The 21,536-nt window shown below is 43.5% G+C and overlaps 1 pseudogene; it reads left to right on the top strand.

Moving 5' to 3' along the window:
• The first annotated feature begins 14,897 nt into the window (after positions 1-14,897).
• LOC129530253 (testis-specific Y-encoded protein 2-like) lies at positions 14,898-17,423 on the top strand (annotated as a pseudogene).
• The last annotated feature ends 4,113 nt before the right edge of the window (positions 17,424-21,536 follow it).

Here is a 21,536-nt window from a genome sequence, read left to right as displayed (position 1 = left end):
GCTGCCCTCTATCCTACTGTGTGCATGTCAAAGACACTGTGGTCCAGTATGGTATCCCTATAGTGGGAATGGGGCAACATATTGGTGTGTGCACTCTGGGCAGCTCAGATTAGGAAACTTATGGGGACTTGCCTATAACGAGGTCGTCTTCAAATGTGTTGCCCCAAATTTAATGCATAGGAAAATGTTGAGGAAAGGGTCTTGCAATGATTTTTCTAGGAGGTAAATAAGAAAATGACCGTAAATAGATGCCAGGGCTAGTTTTGGAGCTAGCCTGTTTTAAAGTGGTGGTAAGGGAGGAGCATTTTCCAAGGCAGGCAGCAAACCAGGAACTGTCTACAATGGATGGGCGTGCCATGGGTTGGTGGCTCAGCCATATTGCCACCCCACCGAGTGAATGCAGCAGACTGGACTTCTTCCTTGAATCCTACGTGCAATTCAGTCTAGTGATTTCACATGAGATCCCTTCTTCTGGTATTATCACAGATCGTGCTGAATTATACAGGCTGTGTAACGCTTCTTCCACTGAATATCTGTGCACGTGGGCCACAGACGCTAAGGGCACTGACAAATTTGCATTGTGCCTCAGTAACTCGGAAGCACATCTGTGATTTGTACTGACAGGGACTTGGTGTCTTTTCATGTTTAAACTACCACGTGTGTGTGTGTGGTTGTGTATGTTTATTTCTCTGTGCGAGTTTGTATGTTTTCTCTGACTCTACCTATGTCTCCGTGGTTCCGATATTTTCCCACACTACCTGCGGCAATTTGCACATGCCTATCTCTACAACCATTGTAGACTTTGTATCTGTGTCTTTGAACATCTATCAGTCTCTCTCCCTTCCTTTTTTCCTTTCCTTCCTTTACACCCCTCGTTTCATCCTTCTCTTGCTTCCCCACCCCACTCTCTCCATCTGTATCGTCTATCTTTCTATTCTCTATCTGGGTTTACTTTCTAATTCTGAATTCAAGGGCATTGAATTGAAAAGAAGCACTCTTTGTACCTTTATGTCTATTACCTCATTTGGGGAATTTGGCGTGTTATTATTTACAGTGTTCTCTCTGCCCTTTCTCATTGCTCTCCCCAGCTGGGGCTGTTGTTATGTGAAAGCGGTTTTCCTTGATCAGATCACGTAGGCTCTAATGATGTTTCGTTTATTTTGATTCTCCTCACACTACATAGTTTTAATTTACCTAATGTGACTGTGTTTTTGTTTGTTTTCCGAGAATGGGTCTTACTCTGTCTTCTGGGTTGGACAGCAGCCCCATGATCTCAGCCCACTGCAGCCCAGACACCACACACCCATGTGATCCTCTCAACTCAGACTCTCACACACCTGGCAGTACAGGTGCATGCCACCCCTCCCAGCTATGTATTAATTAACTAAATACTTACTTTTTGAATGCGGGTCCATGTTGCCCCAGGCTCATCTGGAACTCCTGAGTGCAGGCAATCCTCCCACCTCAGCTTATCAAAGTGCTGGGATGACAGGTGTGACCCATGGCCCTGCCATGGCTTTGTGATTTTTGCTTTGTTCTTCCTCCTCCTCACGTCTTGTTTTGAAACATGCACTGAAGGTTTCAATTCCTGGACTATAGTCTCTGCGCCTGGAATTTCTATCTTTCAACTCATCATCAGCATTCATTGGGATTTTCATATAGATATATATATAAAAATACATATATATATATACACACATATATACGAATATACATGTATGTACGTATATATGCACATTTATATACATATATACATGTATATATGTATATATATACATGTATATTTGTATATATATACATGTACACATATGTATTTATTTTTCAAGTTACGGAACAGTCTTGCATTCTTTCCTGTGTCATGAAAATGACTTTGCTAGAAAAGAAAAGCACTGCTTTAGAATAAAATATTTTATTTTCATTTATTTTGTTAAGGCATTTTAAAAATTGTATGTTTATTTAAAAAATGTCACATGAAATGATACATATTTATAACTTAAGGCGTGATGTTCAACAGGTCGTATACATTATGCATTGGATACATCCAGCCAATCAACATATGTGTGACCTCACATAGTTGTCATTTTTGTAGTGAGAAAAGTTGACATGCACTGTATTAGAATATTTTTAGAGAAAGAATATGTTACCACTAGTTATAGTCCGCATGCTGAAGAAAATATTTTTAAGCTATTCCTCCTTTATAACTAGAAGTATGAGTTCTTGATCGAACATCTCGTCAGTGCACCCTCTTCGCTGCAGTCATTGGAGTCACTACTTCTGTGAAGTCCGCTTTTTTGATTTCATATAAGAATGAGATCATGTGCTATTTTCCTTTCTGATACCTGGCTTATGTCACTTAACAGAATGGCATGCAGACATTCAGCAGATTCCCACACATTGTCACAACTGGCAGGATTTCCTGATTTATTATTGCAGCGCATATTTCCATTGCGCATATGTGTTTTTGCCCCATTTTTTAATCCACTTATCAATGGAGGGACACTCAGGTTGCTTCCATATTTTGGCTACAGCAAAAATGTAATGAGTGCAGCAATAATTGCATGGGTGGACGCACCGCTTCAACATACTGATCTGTGTACTTGTGGGCTTGCCCGGGTATTCTGATTTGCTGGATCATATAGTGGGTGGTTCTATTTGTAGATTTCTGAAGACTGTTTATACTTAAATAAGAGCCATAAGGCTTCTTTAATGCCTGCACTAATTTACATTCTTCCCAAAAGTGAGCAGGGAATTCGTTTTCTCTGCATCCTCACCAGAGATTAGGTTTTCTTTTCTTTCTTTTTTTTTTTGTTTGTCTTTCAGATAATATGTATTCTGACTGAAGTGAGAAGAAATCTCATTGTGTTTTTCATTTGCATTTTCGTGAAGGATTGGGGATAATGAGGACTTTTTAGTGTGTCTTCTGGGCAACCGTATGTCTCAGTTTCACAAATGAGTCTTCGCAGACTTTGCCCATTTGTTTTCATGCTATTGAGTTATTGGGAGTTCCTTATGTACTGTGAATATTCACCCATTAACAGATGTATGGTGATCCAATCATTGCTCCCATCCTAAAGGATTCCCCTTCTATATGTTGAGTTTTCTATGGTGTGGTGAAGCACTTTAGTTTCATATGATTCCATTCTCTATTTTCGATGGTGTTTACTGTGTTCTTGCAGTCACTTTGAGACCATCATTGCCTACATGGACGCCATGGAGCTTCTTCCTTGTGATCTCTTCTGCTATTTTTATCGTTTCAGATCTGACACTGGAGTTTGGTGATAAATAATCCACTTGTAAAATCCTTTGTGTGGCTATTCAGATTTCCCCAACCTAGTTTATAGAAGATACTTGATTTTGCATTGGGTGTTCTTGCTTCTTCGGGAAAAGGCGGTGAGCTGCAAATGCAGCGACTTAGTTCTGGGCTCCTATTGTTTTTCCTAAGCTCTAGTCTCTGCTTTTCTGCCAGTGCTATTGTATTTTGGTACAAAAAGTTTTGTAGTAGTATATCATGAAGTTAGGTAGTGTGGTGCCTCCAGCTTTGTGCTTTTTACCGGATTGCTCTGGGTTTTCAGGATCTTCTACCATTGCATAGCAAATTTGGGATTCCCAGATTGTTTTTCTAAGAAGAATGTGTCATTGATATTTTTACCGGGGTTGTATAGAATCTGAGGATGACTCAGGTAGTATTGATGTCAATGCCGTTTAGACAATGTGCGTGTTTGTGTGCACATGCTCAGGGCCAAGAGACACTGGGTGTCCTCACCAGTACTGAGGTGGGCCTTAATATCCAGCCAGATTGCCTTCCGGAAACACACAGAATGTCCTGTTCCATTTTGCCATCTCTTCACATTGCCTCCCCTGTGAGCCCTGTGTGGTCCTCCAGATTCCCTGTGCGGTGGCCTGCCTTTTTTGGGGTGGGGAGTTGCTGGGTGAATGAGGATGGCGGAGGGGACCAAGCATGTCAGTGGAGGGTGGTGTCATCCAAATGGTACTTAGCAGGCCTGGGAGAGCCATTCTGGGAGGACGCAGACCTAGACAGGCCTCAGGTGGGCATCTGTGTGGAGGGTGAGAGAGCCCTGGTTGAGCCCAAACTGAACCCCAGGTAGAAGCAAGCCTCAGGACAGGGAAGTAGCTAGCAAGGGATGATGAGGCAGCTATCTCTTGATCCTGGCTTCCCACCCATTGACCTTGGCTACTTATACCTATCAAGCAGATTAGGGTTCCCCCATCGTGAAATGTGGGTACCACAGTTCCCTGATGGGCATTTCTCCACCAGCCCATGATGGCCTGAGTTTGCTTACTGCAGTCTCCTCCCTGAGCCTTGGCTTCTCTATGTGTGTCCTACCTCCAGGACCCACAGGCCTCTCAACCCCCGGTCCTGGGCTGCTTCCCTGGCCTCTTCTCTGTTCCCTCTCTGAGGGCCTAACTCCCTTGGGTAGTGCTGCAGAATATTGAGCCACAGGCCCTGGCTGATGATCTGGGGGACTGGGCAAATCGGTCGTGACAGGTCAGGTTCTGGTTCAAAGGCAATTCCTCTGATGCCAAGGAATGTCGAAGAAGGTCTTTGCCATGATGCCCCATAGCTGCCCCACCTCAGCGATCGTGCCGTAACCTGTGCAGTCACAGTCAGACAACCAGCTGAAGAAGCTCAGGCCGTGACCTGCGGGAAACTCGGGCTTTCGCCTGCATGACCCTAGAACCACTGGAGTGTAGTGGAGCCAGTCGCCCTGTATCCTGGAGGGAGACGAGTCAGGAAGGCTCATGCGAGGCCCAGCTTCCGAGGTACTACCCCCTCTACTCCTCATGGAGGATGCCAACGCAATACTCCTTAGTCATCACTTTGTTTCCGAAGTAAATGTTGTGATGAAAGGCAAACTTCTTCCTGCCACTTGTATTCAGGGTGGCCGAGTTCCTCCACCGGCCTGTCCAAGGAGAAACAGGGCTGTGAAGGGGCAATTTCATCTAGGTGGGCTGAGGTGGCATTCTAGCCGGGGTGAAGCATGCGTTTCCCCTTCCCAGCTTTCCCGCTGAAACACACCTGAGCCCCAGAAGGACCTCAACCTGACCAGGACCTAGCACCCTCCCCCAGACCCAGGCTTTCCATCCTGACCTGCACATCCAACATGCAGCTTTGAAGGATTTTCTCATGGTTTCTGAGCTCCTTGCTCTCACCAGAAAGAATCAGAACTTTTAAAGTGTTCTTTATGCCAACTTAAATTTTTCATTTTTACTACCTCATGTTTTGGATGAGGCATGTATTTTTAAATTTATTTTCACCCTTATTGTACCTCTGTGATAAACTGCTTGCTTACATTCATACCATAATTATCACTCAGGTTACTTGTCGGTTCCTAAAGATTCACTAAAACGAAAAATTCTATATATGCTTGTATCTTTCAGCAACCGTATGTCAGATAGCACTGCACATTACTGCAGAAATCGCATATACAGGTCCAAAGGGAGACGAAGAAGAAGAAAGCAAGCTTTAAAGTCTATGGAAACCATTCCTAACAGCATATCAGAAACTCACAAATAACAGTGAAATCAGAGAATGATCACAGCCAATTCCATTACATACCTAGACTGAAATATGAAACTTCAAAAGAAAACGAAGTTTAGAACTTTGGGTTTGTAAAAATTTTCCTATATAGATAAAATTATCGGTAACATTGTCTCACTAGAAAACGTGAACAAAAATCCATGTTTTTCATATTTGTAAATATACATAGTTTTATTTCCATCAGTTATGACATGCAAACAAGTAATAAAGTGAAAGTATAATAAAATGATATATGGAACTTTCTCAGTCTTAAAATATTCCATGGAGACTATCAATTTTATGAAAACTATAAAGAATGCTTCATGAAACTACATTGTACAGTGCCATTTACTATTTTACTTACATTTTAAATAATCAAGAATTAAAGGGAATTCGTCAACATTATTTAATACGAATAAAGTTGTTTTTCTTGAGTAATCCTGTTGAAATTAAGGATTTTAAATAAAACATTAAAAACAAATTATATTGACTGATTTCAGCTTTGGATGAAATCATACTTGTGTATTTGTAGTAATGCAAAGCATAACTTTCTCCTCACAATTAATCTTTTATAACATCGGTGTTATAGTTTTCTCTGACACCAACATTGTGATATTGCACAGCTTTACTGCATGCATACATTACATGCCTCCAGAGAGTAGGCTTCAAATATATGGAAAAATTATATTTATGAAAAAATTCTAGGAAAGGGAATGGTGAAATGGAAGAGAATTTCTCACTTGCTAACTGTTGGTCATGGATTTGTATATATTTGGATACAGATACATATTGGCACACTGTGAGTTTGCCCATGTATATATACACTTATATGGGAAACCCATAATACATGGGTTGTGTAATCTTTTAATTAATCCATAATTGTATGTGTGTGAAATTAGATAAGCGGTTACCTTTTCTTTACTCGATTTGATGGAAAGCCAAAAAAATCTGTCAACCTTCATTTCAATTAATCCAATACCATTAACTGCTGGTCGCTTCATTCTCCTTGTTCTCTTACGGCAACCGGAAAGTTAATTCTCGCTCTAATTCAGCTTTCAAGGTGCGATCCACAAGAGACTGCCATCTTGCTGTGGATTGTGACCTCTGACTCCACCTCTGTCTTCCTATTGCAGTCCTACCTTTGCATACGTAATAAACTTTGTACGTGGTTAAAAGGATAAAAGTTCAGTGAAATGGCAAGCCATGCTGTGAAATGTTCCATTGTTTCTGTATCTCTAATTGTAATTTCATGTTGTAGAGGCAAGAAAAACAATTCAACGTTTTTCTTAGTATCCAATCCAATGCACTCTTTCTTAATAATATTGCAAACACATCCCTTCAAGGCACTGACATCTAAACATGGTTGGATGTCTCAAAATCTCTTCTCATTAATAACCATTATGTTAATCACTGGTGCCCACAACTGGAATTGGACTGTGAAAATACCCTGGCGGAAATTGCTGTAATGGCTCAAACAACTGGAATGACTATATTTTTACCTGAAAATATCTGATGAGCATAGACATGTGATGTCTACATGAAGATATTGTACATTAACAACATACCATCACTGCCACTTAATTATAGGTATCCCAAACCTTTGAGCCAAACTGAGCTCAAGTGCTCCCACAAACCAAGCTTTTTCCTCCACAGATTTCTTTCTATGTCAAAAATCCACAACTCCAGGCCTGGCCTGGTGGCTCTTGCTTGTAATTTCTACATTTCGGGAAGCCGAGGTTGGTGGGTCACTTGAGGTCAGGAGTTCGAGACCAGCCTGGGTAACATGGCAAAAACCTGTCTCTACAAAAAATACCAAAATTTGCCAGGCCTAGTGGCACTTTCTTCTGGTCCTAGCTACTTGGGAGGCTGAGGCAGGAGAACTGCCTGAACCTGGGAGGCAGAGGTTGTATAGTAAGCCAAGATCAGACTACTGCACTGCAGCCTGGATGACACAGCGAGACCATGACTCAAAAAAGAGAAAAGAAAAATGGCGACTCCACTCATCCACTGGTTTAGGTAAAAAATCCTGGAGTTGGCTGGGCATGGTGGCTCACACCTGTATTCCCAGCACTTTGGACTTTGGGAAGCTGAGTCGGGCGGATCACATGAGGTCTGCAGTTAGAGAGGAGCCTGGCCAACAGGGTGAAGCCTGGCTTCTACTAAAAGTACAAAACATCAGCTGGGCTAGCTGGGCGTGGTGAGGCATGCTTGTAATCCCAGCTACTGGCAAGGCTGAAGCTGGGAGGTAGAGGATGTGTTGAGCCGAGATCCTGCCACTGCACTCCACCCTGGACTACAGAGCGAGAGTACCCTGTGAGAAACAAAGGTGAAGAGAACAAGAAAAAAAAATTAGAAAAATAAGACCCACTGCAAAAGTTTGCCACAGAAAAGATTAAACATTTCACCAACTTCTATCTTCTATAATGGAAGCCAAGGTTATTTGGACCAACCCTCCTGTCTTAGTTGATTTTCATGCAGCTGACAGAGACATACCTGAAACTGGGAAGAAAAGGTCTAATTGGAGTAACAGTTCCACATGGCTTGGGAGGCCTGAGAATCACGGTATAGGAATAAAGGCACTTCTTACATGGCAAGGCCAAGAGAGAATGAGGAAGTACCTAAAGCGGAAACCCCTGAAAAACCCATCAGATCTCGTGAGACTTCTTCACTGTCACAAGAATAGCTTGAGAAAGACCAACCCTCATGATTCAGTTACCTCCCACTGGGTCCCACCTGCAACATGAGGGAATTCTGGGAGATACAATTGAAGCTGAGATTTGAATGGAGACACACCAAACCATGTCACTTCCCAAACAATTAAAAATTCCCAATAGAAGAAACATTAATTATATCAAAAAGTGGTGGACCAAGCAGGAACTATTAGCCTCATATCTCAAGAAAGACTCTAGTCAAGGCCTAGGGACTACTCATGGAAAGAGTTTAATAGCCGACTCTCTCCCAGTGGATCTGGATTCCACCGGACTGTATCTTCACAGTAAGGGTGAAACAGAAGTAAACCCATTCCTATTTCCAAGCTCAAGGAACTTGGGTCATAGTTCTCTTGGAGCTGAGCAGAACAAGGAGGCAAACAGAAAAAATTTGTGTCCCTGAGAAGTCATGGCCACAGGCTGGCTATCACACAGATTGTCAAGCCAGTTCCATATTGCATGGGTATTACAGAAAATCTCAAAACATACATTTGTGTGTTGGTTGTCCCAGAGTAGCAGGATCTGGCAGAAGGAAATTTCCTTCTAACCCTCAAAGAATCCACATAAATCTTGTTACATTTGGGATTTTACCATTTGTTTCATGAATGAGAATGGACTTTAGCTTTCATATCTTTTTCTACACTCAGTTTATGGCTTGTTGGCATCAAAGTTCTGCTTGCCTCACACAATGTATTTAGGATTTTCCCTTTTTTATTCTATAGAATTCTTGATATATATTGAAATGTTCTGCCTGGGGAAAAAATCTGAGCCTAGTGTTTTACCTCTAGGAAGAATCCTTTATTTCCTTGAAGATTTATGAGACTATTCAGATTATATATGTCTTCTTATATCAATTTTACCAAGCTATGTACATAGATTGTATTTATCTTTATATATTATATATAGATATAAGATGTAAATATAAAAAATTTAAATATGAAAATATATATATAGAAAGCTATATATATGTATCTATATATAGACAGATTATAAATATCTGTCTACTTGATCTAAGTTTTGAAATTTGTAGGTTAAGGTGTTAATGATATTTCCTTATTAGCTTCTTAATCTATGCTGTGTCTATGGTTGTGTACCTTTTAAATTCTTAGTTTTATCTGTACTTTGTCCTTTTTTTCTAATCTTGACTGAGGGTTTCATCGTTTGTCATATTTCTCCAACAACCAAAGGGTAGCTTTGTAGGTTTTACTAATTTTGTCTACATCATTATTCCCACACTTTAGTTTTTCAGAATTGATTCTGTTGTTTCTTTTCTAATTCTTTATTGAAATATCTAGTACATTAATTTTCAAGTCATTACAGAAATATTTTTCTGTAAACTCCTATTGTAATATCACTTTTCTTGCTACTCACAAATTTAATCTTTAATATTTGCGGTATCATTAAATTCTAAGTACATTTGAATTCCTAGTATGATAATCCATGAATTGCTGAGAAATAGTGTTTATAATTTTGTTGTTCTATTTCCACTTAATTTTAGTTTTACTTCTGCTAACTCAATTGAAAATTCTTTACTAAGTTTTAAAATCCTTGAACCCAAGAGACGGAGGTTGCAGTGAGCTGAGATCAGGCCACTGCATTCCAGACTGAGTGACAGAGTGGAACTAGATTTCAAAACTAAACAAAAGAAAACAGTCACTGGAAAGATAATAAAATACATAAATACGGGATGTAAAATGTAATCGTGATAAAATAAACTGAATTTTTTGTATAAGTTATACATATAAATGTAATGACAAGACAGTGATAAGAGAACTCATGGTCTTATCTCAATACTTAGTGTCTACATGTAACATATGTTGTTTAGGATAGTTATAGTCCGTTTTCTTTCCAGGAGAGACAGATGAGAATGCAGAAATGTTAAAGTGCAAGTTATGGAAGCTTCCAGCTGTGCCCACCTGTAACCTGACATAGACAGTTCCACTGTTTGCTTCATTACTCAGTCCAAAGGCTCTAATGCAAATGTGGTACAGAGTCACATGTTTTTCTGTCTACGTGACAGAAACTATAACTTCATCCCTACATAAAAGGCTATACAGCATATGCTTAAATGATAAATATAAGTGAATCACTGATCAGTAGGAAACCATTTTAAAAGTATTTCATTACAGAACAAAATCCCTGAAAACATTTTCTTCTCAATCTCTGAGTTTTCTTACCTGGCTTATTACTCTCTAGCCATACTAAAGAGATAGTATGCCGCTCTTCCAACAAATTAGACATTGTGTATAATTCCTGTGATCTAATAACAGTGCCTTTACACCTCAGGGTTTAAAATGACTCCAATCTTTTTCTGTTTCTCCAATAAAAATAACTTTTTTAAGGTTTAATCTTCAGTAATTTTTGGTAGTAATATTTTTGAAGGTATTTGACCAGGATGATTTGCCTATGTACTTATGTGACGTCTCCCTTGCTTCTGAATACATATTTTATTACCCACTTATTAGATCTAGGTTTAAGAAGCTGGAATAGGGATTTAAATCTACATTCTACATTTGAATTTACAGGAGTCAGCGAGTCCAGGAAGTGCCTTTATGCACAGACCAATATCTGGCAATGGCACTAGGGGACAAATAAGCTTTAGCAGTCTCAAAGCCCCGGCTACTACAGTGAATCCACCCTTCTCCTGGATCTTACCTACTTCAGCGAAAGAAGGCCACCCACTAAACCAGGCCCTTGTACTTTGGGTGGAAACTCCTAAGTCCTCTAGTCTCCTTAAACAGCCAACCAGGCTGCCAATTTCCACAATAATAATTTCTGTAGACTGAGTCTTTGGTAGCCTAGTAACTATAGCTAGTGATGCCACAGTCTGGTCCCTGTATGATAAAACACCAGAGCAACAGAAACAAAAATATTGACTGAAGCCTTCTAAAATCTCTCTAAATATACCTTCAACAAATATGGATATTTGCAGAATGACTGCTTTCAACTTCCTGAATTAACGCTTGGCCTTCGACTGGTTTCATTGTTGAAATGCTTTCAAAAGTGTACATTTAACTTGAAAGTGAATACAGAATTTCATGTGTCAGCAACTAAAATTTTCAAAATGATGCAAAATACAAATATGAAACTGTATTTGTGAAATTTACCATTCTTTCAAATTATATCTTCATACCTACCCAGGCACAGAATTTTTTATAACTGTCTGCATGTTCTCCTCATGTGGGGCAAAAGCATCATCAGAGTTCTTGAGTACTTTATCAAAAAGAGAATGGCAATACTATACAAGGTTATAACCTATACACAATACCTGTATTTAGTGAATGAATAATGAGTTTTCAAAGACTACTAAAGTATGGAGTAACTAAATACAATATATCAGTTCAATAATTCTAAAATACATGTACATGAAGAAAATAGAACAATGATTAAAATACATAAACCAACAAATGAGGCTGGGCGTCGTGGCTTACACTTGGACGCCCAGCATTTTGGGAGGCCAGTGCAGGAGGATCACAGGAGTACCAGACCAGCCTGGCAAATATGGTGAAACCAGTCTCGACTACAAATACAAAAATCAGCAGGACATAGTGGCATGTGCCTGTAATCCCAGCTCCTCAGAAGCCTAAGGCAGGGGAATCCTTTGAAGCTGGAGGGAGAGGTTGCAGTGAGCCGAGAGTTTGCCCCTTCACTGCAGCCTGGATGACACAGTGAGACTCCATCTGAAAACAAACAAACACACACAAACAAACACATACACCCCAACAACTGATGAATAAAAACAAATCCGTATTCGAAAACATGCTCACAGGCTAACTCCCATATCTAACACACACACACACACACACACACACACACACACACACACACACAATTCCTTGAAAACGAAAGTTCCACAGGGGGCAAGTAAGAAAACAAATTGAACACCCCCCATATAAAATACAAAGAGTAACCTGAAAAGAACCACAGGGGAAAACAGTTGAAAATTTACAACTATCTATCCTAAAAGAAGCTGAAAGTCCCTCAAAAACTTTCTAGAGGCCATGTCCTTGTATTACAAAAATGATCATAAAAACTGGCAGGAATAGAAGAATAAAAATGCATCTTAAAACTTGCTAAACACTTCAAGTCTCCCATAAGAATTGTAATGGAAAATGGATCAGTCGGCAGTTTTTTTCCATACAATTATGAACGAATTATATTTCTTCATACTTAAATTTGTTTTTTCAATATTCTAAGGAATTAACTTTTATATTAATAGAAGGTGATGTAAGAAAGCAGGTCTTTATCAAGATAACTGACACTGGATATCCGTACCATTACTCAGGTGGGCCTTAATTCGCAGTCAGGTTCCCTCCCTGGACACACACTGAAGGTCCCCAGCCATTTGGCAATCTCTTCACATTCCCAGCCCTGGAGGTAGCCCTAAAATACATGTACCTGAAGAAAATAAAACATTGCCTCACACCGGAGCCGTGTGGTCCTCCAGATTCCGTGTGAGGTGGACTAACTTATACGGGAAGGCAGGGCAGTGGGAGTGAGGATGTCAGAGAGGATAACACATGCCGAAGTATCCGGAGTCATGGAAACAAAACATGACTGGTCTGGGAGAAACACTCTGAAAGGACATAGACCTAGGTGGGCCTCAGGTGGACATCCTCGTGGAGAAAAAGGGGGCCCTGGTTGATCTCAAAATGAGCCCCAGGTGGTAGCAGGTCTTACCGCAGGGCAGGGAGCTGGCAAGTGATGATGAGACAGCTATTCCTTAAGCCCTGCTTGTCACCCACTGACTTTAGCCACATATGCATCATAGTTTCTTAAGGTTCCCCAATCCTGAAATGTGGGTGTCCCTGATAGGCCTCTCTCCCCCAAACCATGGATTGCCTGGGATTGCTCACTGCAGTCTCCTCCAGTATCCTTGGGTTCTCCATGTGGGGCCCAGATCCAGGTCAAAAGGTGTCTGAGTTCCCAGCCCTTCCCAGCCCAAGACTGCTCGCCTGGCCTACTCTCTGTTCCGCCTCTAAGGCTGACCCTCTCTCCATGGGATAGAACTGCAATGGACTGAGCCATAGGCCCTGGCTGATGATCTAGGGGGCTGGAGAAGTGGGTCCAGGACAGTTCAGGTGACAGTTTAAAGCCAATTCCCCAGAGACCAAGGAATGACCAGCTAGGTCCTTTCCCATGATGCCCCACGGCGAACCCCACCTCAGCAATCCTGCCAAAACCCCGTCAGTCATGTTCACCAAAACAGCTGAATAAGCTCAGGTAGGAGGTGTACTGCCTGCAGCTGGAGGCTTGACCTTCGTGATCCCAGAACTGCCTGACTGCAGTGGAATGAGACACCCTGCAGGGACAGGAGTCATGCCAGTCCCACCCTCCCACACACCAGCTCCCCTACCATGCTGGGAGGTATTCCTTACCGAGGATGGGAACATAGTACTCCTTCATGATGATTTCATTGTGGAAATAAAGGTTGGGATGAAAGGAAATCATCCTGCCACCGGTAACCAGGATGGCTGAGTTCCTCCACCTGCCTGATCAAGGAGAAAGAGGATGGATTCAATGGGACCATCTCAACTAGCTGGGCTGAGGTGGCCTACTAGCTGTAGTGAACCGTGAGTTTCCCCTTCCCAGCTCTCCCACTGAGACAACCCTGGTCCCCAGGGGGACCTCAAACTGACTCAGACACTGGACTCCTCCCACAGATCCAGGCTTCCCAGCCTGACCTGCAAATCCATCATGTAGCAAAGCAGGACTTCAGCATGCTTTCTGACCGAGGCCGACATCTCGTGTGCCAAACAATCTACCTCTGGGCAAGAACTCTCCAGACGATTGGGTGGGCAAGCCTCGTGACGCCTTGCAATTTTGCAAGAGTACAGACAATGTGGAGCAGGGCCATCTCCCAGACATTTGGCCAGTCACCCTTCATTGTTGGGCCTCTACCTCTATCTCTCCAGGAGGCAACGCCACAACTGTGGTGGTTTTTGGAGTGGGTGGACCCCGGCCAAGACGGCCTGGGCTGACCAGAGACGGGAGGTAGAAAAAGTGGGCAGGTGGTTGCAGCTGAGGGACGGGAGGGGCGGGGGGTGGTGTGAGGCGGCTGCTTCTCTAGGTTTGTGAGCTGCAGCAGGCCTTTGTGTGCTGAGTGCTTGGTATGCTGTGCTGATGTCCGGGTGTGTGGTGTCCTCTTATCCTAGTCTCCCTGAGGGGCGGGCCTGTTCACTTGACGGAAGCCTTGTAGTTAGAAGAGACAGCAGGATCGTGCCTGGCACTCTCCAAGGGAATTGCGTGGGTCCAACGGAAGTTACATAAGTTCAGGGCCTACACCCCTTTGAGTGCAGTGCCTGCAGTGGGTAGAATGCGTATCTGCGGAGCTGGTGCCTGCCATGAGGTGGTTGGCAGCACCATGCGCCGCGAACCCGTCTTAAGCCCACAATTCCAAAGGCCACGCAGCCCATGCGTGCCCGGATGTGGAACTACCCGGCACAAGCTCCAAGGGCTTCTCGGAGGAGGGTTGGGCAGGGAAAGCGGGGGGTGGGGGGCTGGAGATGCAGGGCCGCCAGTGGCTGTGCCGCCCAGGGAGACACCCACCGCCCTCCCATTGATTGGCCACGACGGGAGGAAGTCTGTCTGGGTGCGGCCCCTTGGCCCTTCGCGCGCAGTCCCTTAGGGGGCGCCTGGAAGCCCGGCCCATGCGCCCTGAGGGCTCGCTGACCTACCGGGTGCCATAGAGGCTACGGCAGGGTTCCTGTGGCGTGGGTCGGGCAGCACAGGCCTTGGTGTGTGCGAGTGCGGAGGAGGGCATCGCCTTCAGGATGGAGGCTGTACAGGAGGGGGCGGCCGGGGTGGAGAGTGAGCAGGCGGCTTTGGGGGAGGAGGCGGTGCTGCTGTTGGATGACATAATGGCGGAGGTGGAGATGGTGGCGGAGGAGGAGGGCCTCATGGAGCGGCAGGAGGAGGCCCAGCGGGCACAGCCTGGCCCTGGGCCCATGACCCCAGAGTCTGCACTGGAGGAGCTGCTGGCCGTTCAGGTGGAGCTGGAGCCGGTTAATGCCCAAGCCAGGAAGGCCTTTTCTCGGCAGAGGGAAAAGATGGAGCGGAGGCGCAAGCCCCACCTAGACCGCAGAGGCGCCGTCATCCAGAGCGTCCCTGGCTTCTGGGCCAATGTTGTATCCTTCTCAGTGTTTCTTCGGCCTTTCTAGTGGAGAGGTGCTCTCGGGGAAGTGTAAGAACTGATGGGCAGCTCGGCGTCGATGTGACTCTTTGGGGAACAAAAGGGAGTTGCCACGGACAAATGTGGCTGTGGAAAGCCGGAGCAGGCGTGGGTACTATTGTCCTGCATGCGGCAGAGAAACCCTTGGTGATGCCGAGCAGCAGACGTTTGGGGCATCTTTTTGAAGAGCAGAAGCGAGTTCAGACCAGAAGAGGTTTTTCAGTGAATCAAGCTATTTTTAAGGGAGTGTGACTGCTGCCACTTGCTAGTGCATTCTGGGACTGGGCGTCTTCGGCTATAAGCAGATTCTGCCACTCCTCAGACAGAAGCAAGTCTCTGCAAATCGTCCCTCTCCATGTCAGTGCAGTCAGTCTCAGAAGTATACACCCCCCGTGAACCCAAGATGTCTTAATTCAGGGGGAAGAGAGAGGAGAAAATGAGGTCATATATGGAAGCGGATCTGAGAAATCCCCCACCCCAGCCTCTGGATGCCCTTAAGCCTTCTTCCCTGTTGCTTCTAGCTTTTCCTTCCATCGCATCTAAAGTCTCTTTGACCTAGATCAGATTGCAAACCACCTTCAAATGTCAGCCCTAATCACTGGCGAAGACGAAGACATGCTGAGCTACATGATTAACTTGGAGGTGAGGCTGGGAATACTGAGGCTAGAGGGTTTAGTGGGGGAGGGTAAGGGAAATAATTTATTCCTGTAAGCAGCAGTGGACACCTCATCCCAAAATATATTTAAGGTTTCTCCACCTTGTCCTGACAGGTTAAAGAAGCTAAGCATTCAGTTCATCTCTGCAAGATCATGTTGTTCTTTCGGAGTAACACCTACTTCCAGAATCAAGTGATTACCAAGGAATATGTCATGAACCTCACAGGTGACATGTGGCTCCACGTTGGGTAGTGGAAGGAAGATGGTGGGTGGATCATTGCCATCGTGATCCAGCCCCCTTCCCACAAAATCCTGTCTCTGTAGAATACAGGGCTTCCTATTCCACTCCAATTCAGTAGTATTAAGATTATGAAGTTAAAGCCTATCGCCACAGACACCACAACAGGAGCCTTAACTTCTTCAACTGGTTTTCTGACCACAGGTTCGCAGGATCTAATAGGATTGCTGACGTGGTTCCTCACTGGGAAACATCAGAAATGACCCTGGTATGTTCCCAGTTGCATGGGTCACCAGTCTGAAACCTGATGAGGCCTTTCCCGATTGATTCCTTCAATAGATCCTATGTAAGGGCCTGTGGCACAGTCCCCTGCAATACTACACGAAGATGTAGCCACCCAAAGAGCAAACAGAGATTTCAGGTGAGCTGCTCAGTTGGAACTGGAGCTGTTTGATGCCCACTATGAGGGGTTTGACACACTTCCCTATTCAGGGAGCCTGGATGCTTATTTCATACATGTAGAAATTCCTTGAGAAGAAGACACAGAGTGACAGAATCTGGGAGATTCAGGGCTTTGGGCTGAAAAAGGCACATTAGAGACTGCACTGCCAAGCAGGTTATAGCTTTGGAGTCTTAAGCCCAGGGAAGCATAGTGCATGTCCAGACTCACTGAGAAGTAAAGCTGAATCATTAACTTCAATCTGTGGCACTTGATTCCATGGCCATCAACCCCACCGGCAGTCATCCTACCAACCTCTTAAGATTGGGCTCCCTGAATGGGCCTCCTTGTCACCTTTGCCACAGACCACAAAAGACTGTTTAGATTGATGGATTTTCTTAAGCTGTTGCCCCATCAGATTTCTGTGTGCTTTTAGTATACAATCCATCTTGTTAGCTGACTCCCATCACAGAGAATACTGGGAATGGGGCAGGTATTGCAGAGAACAGTTTGTAACACATGGTAGGAAGAGGTTTAAGAGATCACAAATGGGGAAGGGACAGTCTTTTCTCAGCAGGTTTTAAAATTAAAACATTTTAAAGTATGGCCCCAAGGAAATGCATGTTGATATGCATTTGTGTTTCTCTAGGGGACTCCCAGATTTTGAGTTGAACATGATGGAGCATCAGACTTCACCTAAAACAGCAAAACTGCTAAAAAGTTACAACAGTATGCAGGATATCAGTACTCAGCATGGTGTTATGCACACGAACTAAAGGAAAAACAGATCCAGTCACAAAAAAATGCAGACAGGAAGAGGGGGTAAAATTGGATTGTATGGAATGAAAAATACTGTTAACGATGTGTGATTCTGTGTGTATGTGTCTGTGTCTGTGTGTGTGTGTGTGTCTGTGTGTGTGGGTATGTTTATCCCTTGGATTCAGTTGTCATAATGAATTGATCAATCCATATGTTTTATTCTCTTCATGGAAATGACCAGTCTGTGTCAGAGCTAGGCCTCCAAAGTTGTAGAGTGAATCGGTGTAGAATGTTTTGGTATTCTTCCTGCAGGACAGAGTTGGGGAGGTAAAAGAAAGAGAAAGTTTAGTTGGAGGCTCACTTCATCCTATGGAAACAGAGGTAGTTCAACAAAAGGGGTTAATGGGCACTAAGATATCCAGGGCCCAGTTTGCTGGGATAAGGCACCTCCAAAATCCTTCATTTTGGGTATTATCAGACACATTAAGATAGCACAAGATAATGGAAATCTAAAAAATTCACTTTCATGTTGAATTCACATGTTCTCCTTTTAAAGGGGAATGCATAATCCTTTTCTGGGACAATCAACGTCTCAGGACAAGGGGTCCCATCACCGTGAGAAGAAATGGGCTTGTAAGGTGTATGGAGGGACTGTGGGAAAGGTTACAGAGGTATGTGGAAAAGCATTCAGGATACCCCTTTTTTTCTTTTTTTTTTTTTTTTTTTTGAGACGGAGTCTCACTCTGTCACCCAGGCTGGAGTGCAAATTTCCGCTCACGGCAAGCACCACCTCCTGGGTTCATGCCGTTCTCTTGCCTCAGCCTCCTTAGTGGCTGGAACTACAGGTGCCCACCATCATGCCTGGCTATTTTTTTATATTTTTGTCACAGACAGGTTTCACCCTGTTAGCCAGGATGGTCTTGATCTCCTGACCCTGTGCTCTGCCCACGTCAGCCTCCCGAAGTGCTGGGATTACAGGCATGAGCCGTCACACCCAGTTCCCCTTTTTTTTTTCTGGCATAGTTGACTAAGGGAAAATACAAACATGCAAAAGTGAGGGGAAAGAGGGTGGATTTGTGGAATATAAGATTGCCAGAGGATCCATGCATGGACATTTTGTCACTTGATGACCCAGGATATGGACACTGTTATTGATGTTTGCGTCTTTAGTTGGGCTAAGCTTTTCTCCAAGATTCTTATTAGGTGAGGAGCCAATGATGTATGCAGCTAACAGCATTACGAGTGCATTTGGAGCTCATGCAGACCCTAGTGAGGCTCTGTTCTCCCCAGTGATTGGCACTGCAGATTGTTTCTGGAGCCCAGGGCCCTTTTATTCTCTGTGGCCTTTTCAACATACTTTGCATAAGGTTAAGAATTTAAAGAGTGGGAATGGGGCAGCAGATTGTTATGTTCACTCAGGGCAACTCAGATTGGGAAATGTGTGGGGACTTGCCTATGATAAGGTCGTCTTATCATAGGTCTTGCCGCAAATTTAATGCATAGGAAAAAGTTGAGGAAAGGATCTTGCAATGATTTTTCTAGGAAGTAAATAGATAGGGAAAATATGGTGAGTAGCTGCCAGGGCTAGTTTTGTAGCTAGCTAGTTTTAAAGTGGTAGTAGGGGAAGAGCTTTTCCCAAGGCTGGCAGCAAATCAGTAACTATCTACAATGGATGGGTGTGCGGTGGGCTGGTGACTCTGCCATACCGGCCACCCCAACGAGTGAACATGGCTGACTGGGCTTCTTCCTCGAATCCTGAATGCAGTTTAGTCTAGTGATTTCACATGAGCTCCATTGTTTAGGTATTATCAGAGATCGTGCTGAATTATACAGTCTGTCTAATGCTTCCTCCACTGAATATCCATACACGTGGGCCACAGATGCTAAAGTCACTGACAGATTTGCATTCGGCAAATCAACACATGCATGACCTCACCTACTTGTCATTTTTGTTGTGACAAAACTCGACATGCACTGTCTTAGAATTTTGTAGAGAAAGTATGTGTTATCACTAGTTATAGTCAGCATGCTGTAGAAAAGGTTTTTAAACTATTCCTCCTTTCTAACTAGAAATATGTATTATTGATCCAACATCTCAGTGCATCCTCTTCACTAAACACCACCCCAGCCAGTGGAGTCACTACCTCTTTGAGGTCCGCTTTTGAGATTTCACGTAAGAATGAGGTCATGTGTTATTTGCCTTTCTGATACACGGCTTATATCACTTAATAAAATGGCATGCACACATTCAGCAGATTCAGATGTACTGTCACAACTGGCAGGATTGCCTTCATTGTTATTGCAGCACGTTTTTCCATTGTGCATATGTGCCCCAGTTTTTTAATCCACTTGTCAATTGAGGGACACTCAGATTGCCTCCGTATTTTGGCTATAGCAAAAATGTAAACAGTGCAGCAATAATTGCATGGGTGCATGCACCGCTTCAACATGCTGATTTGTGTACTTGTGGGTGTGCCCCAGTATTCTGATTTGCTGCATCATATGGTGGGTGGTTCTACTTGTAGACTCCTAAAGACTCTTTATACTTAAATAAAAGCTATAAGGTTGCTTGTAATGCCTGCACTAATTTACATTCTCACCAAAAGTGTGCAAGGATTTCCTTTTCTCTGCATCCTCACCATAAATGAGGTGGGTGTTATTTATTTATTTTTGTCTTTTGGATAATAGGCATTCTGACTGAAGTGAGATGAAATATCACTGTGGTTTTTATTTGCATTTTCCTGATGCATTAGGGATGACGAGTGCTTTTTACTGTATCTTCTGGGCAGCTGTATGTCTTAGTTTCACAAATGACTATTCACATCCTCAGTCCATTTGTTTTCATGCTATTGAGTTGTTGGAGTTCCTTATGTACTGTAAATATTCACCCATTAACAGATGTATGGTGATCCAATCATTGCTCCCATCCTATAAATGTCCCTTCCCTCTGTTTAGTTTCCTGTGGTGTGTTGAAGCACTTTAGATTGATATAACCCTATTCTCTATTTTTCATAGTGTTTACTTTGCTCTTGCAGTCACTTTGAGACCATCATTGCCCATACAAATGTCATGGAGCTTCTTCCTTGTGTTTTATTCTGGTATTTTTATCATTTTAGGTCTGACATTGGAGTTTGGTGAGAAATAATCTACTTTTAAAATCCTTTATGTGGACATTCAGGTTTTCCCCAGCCTAGTTTATAGAAGATATTCGATTTTCCATTGGGTGTTCTTGTTTCTTTGGGAAAACGTCGTGAGCTGCAAACGCAGTGAGTTAGTTCTGGGCCCTGATTGTTTTTAATAAGCTCATGTCTCTCCTTTTCTGCCAGTATTGTTCTATTTTGGTACGTAAAACTTTGTTATATATTGTGAAGTTAGGTAGTGTGATACCTCGAGATTTGTGCTTTTTACTGGATTGCTCTGGGTCTTCAGGATCCTCTGCCATTTCATAGCAAATGGAGGATTCTCAGATTGTTTTTCTATGAAGAATGGGTCGTTGATATTTTTACAGGGGTTGTATAGAATCTGTAGATCACTTAGGTAGTGATGATGTCAATCACATTTAGACAATGTATGTCTGTGTGCTCAAGGCACACAGGCTCAAGGCTCAAGGCCAAGAGACACTGGGTCTCCTCACCAATAGTGAGATGGGCCCAGATTTCCTTGCTGGACACACACAGAAGGACCCTTCCATTTTGCCATCTCTTCACATTTCCTCCCCGGTGAACCTTGTGTGGTCCTCCAGATTGCCTGTGTGATGGCCTGTCTTTTCTGGGGGTGGGCAGGGGCTGAGTGAATGAGCATGGCAGAGGGGCAAAAGCATGTCAGCGGAGCCTGGAATCATCAAAACGGAACTTGACAGACCTGGGAGAGCCATTCTGGGAGTGTGTAGACCTAGACAGACCTCAGGTGTGCAACTGTGTGGAGGGTGAGAGCACCCTGGTTGAGTCCAAACTGAGCCTCAGGTGGTAGCAGGCCTCAGGGCAGGGAAGCGAGCTTGCAAGGGATGATGAGGCAGCTATCCCTTGA

Source organism: Gorilla gorilla, chromosome Y (genome assembly GCF_029281585.2).
Source record: "Gorilla gorilla gorilla isolate KB3781 chromosome Y, NHGRI_mGorGor1-v2.1_pri, whole genome shotgun sequence".
Lineage (NCBI taxonomy): Eukaryota > Metazoa > Chordata > Mammalia > Primates > Hominidae > Gorilla > Gorilla gorilla.
Note: the sequence above shows the minus strand (reverse complement) of the source record. Positions and strands in the feature narration are given on the sequence as shown.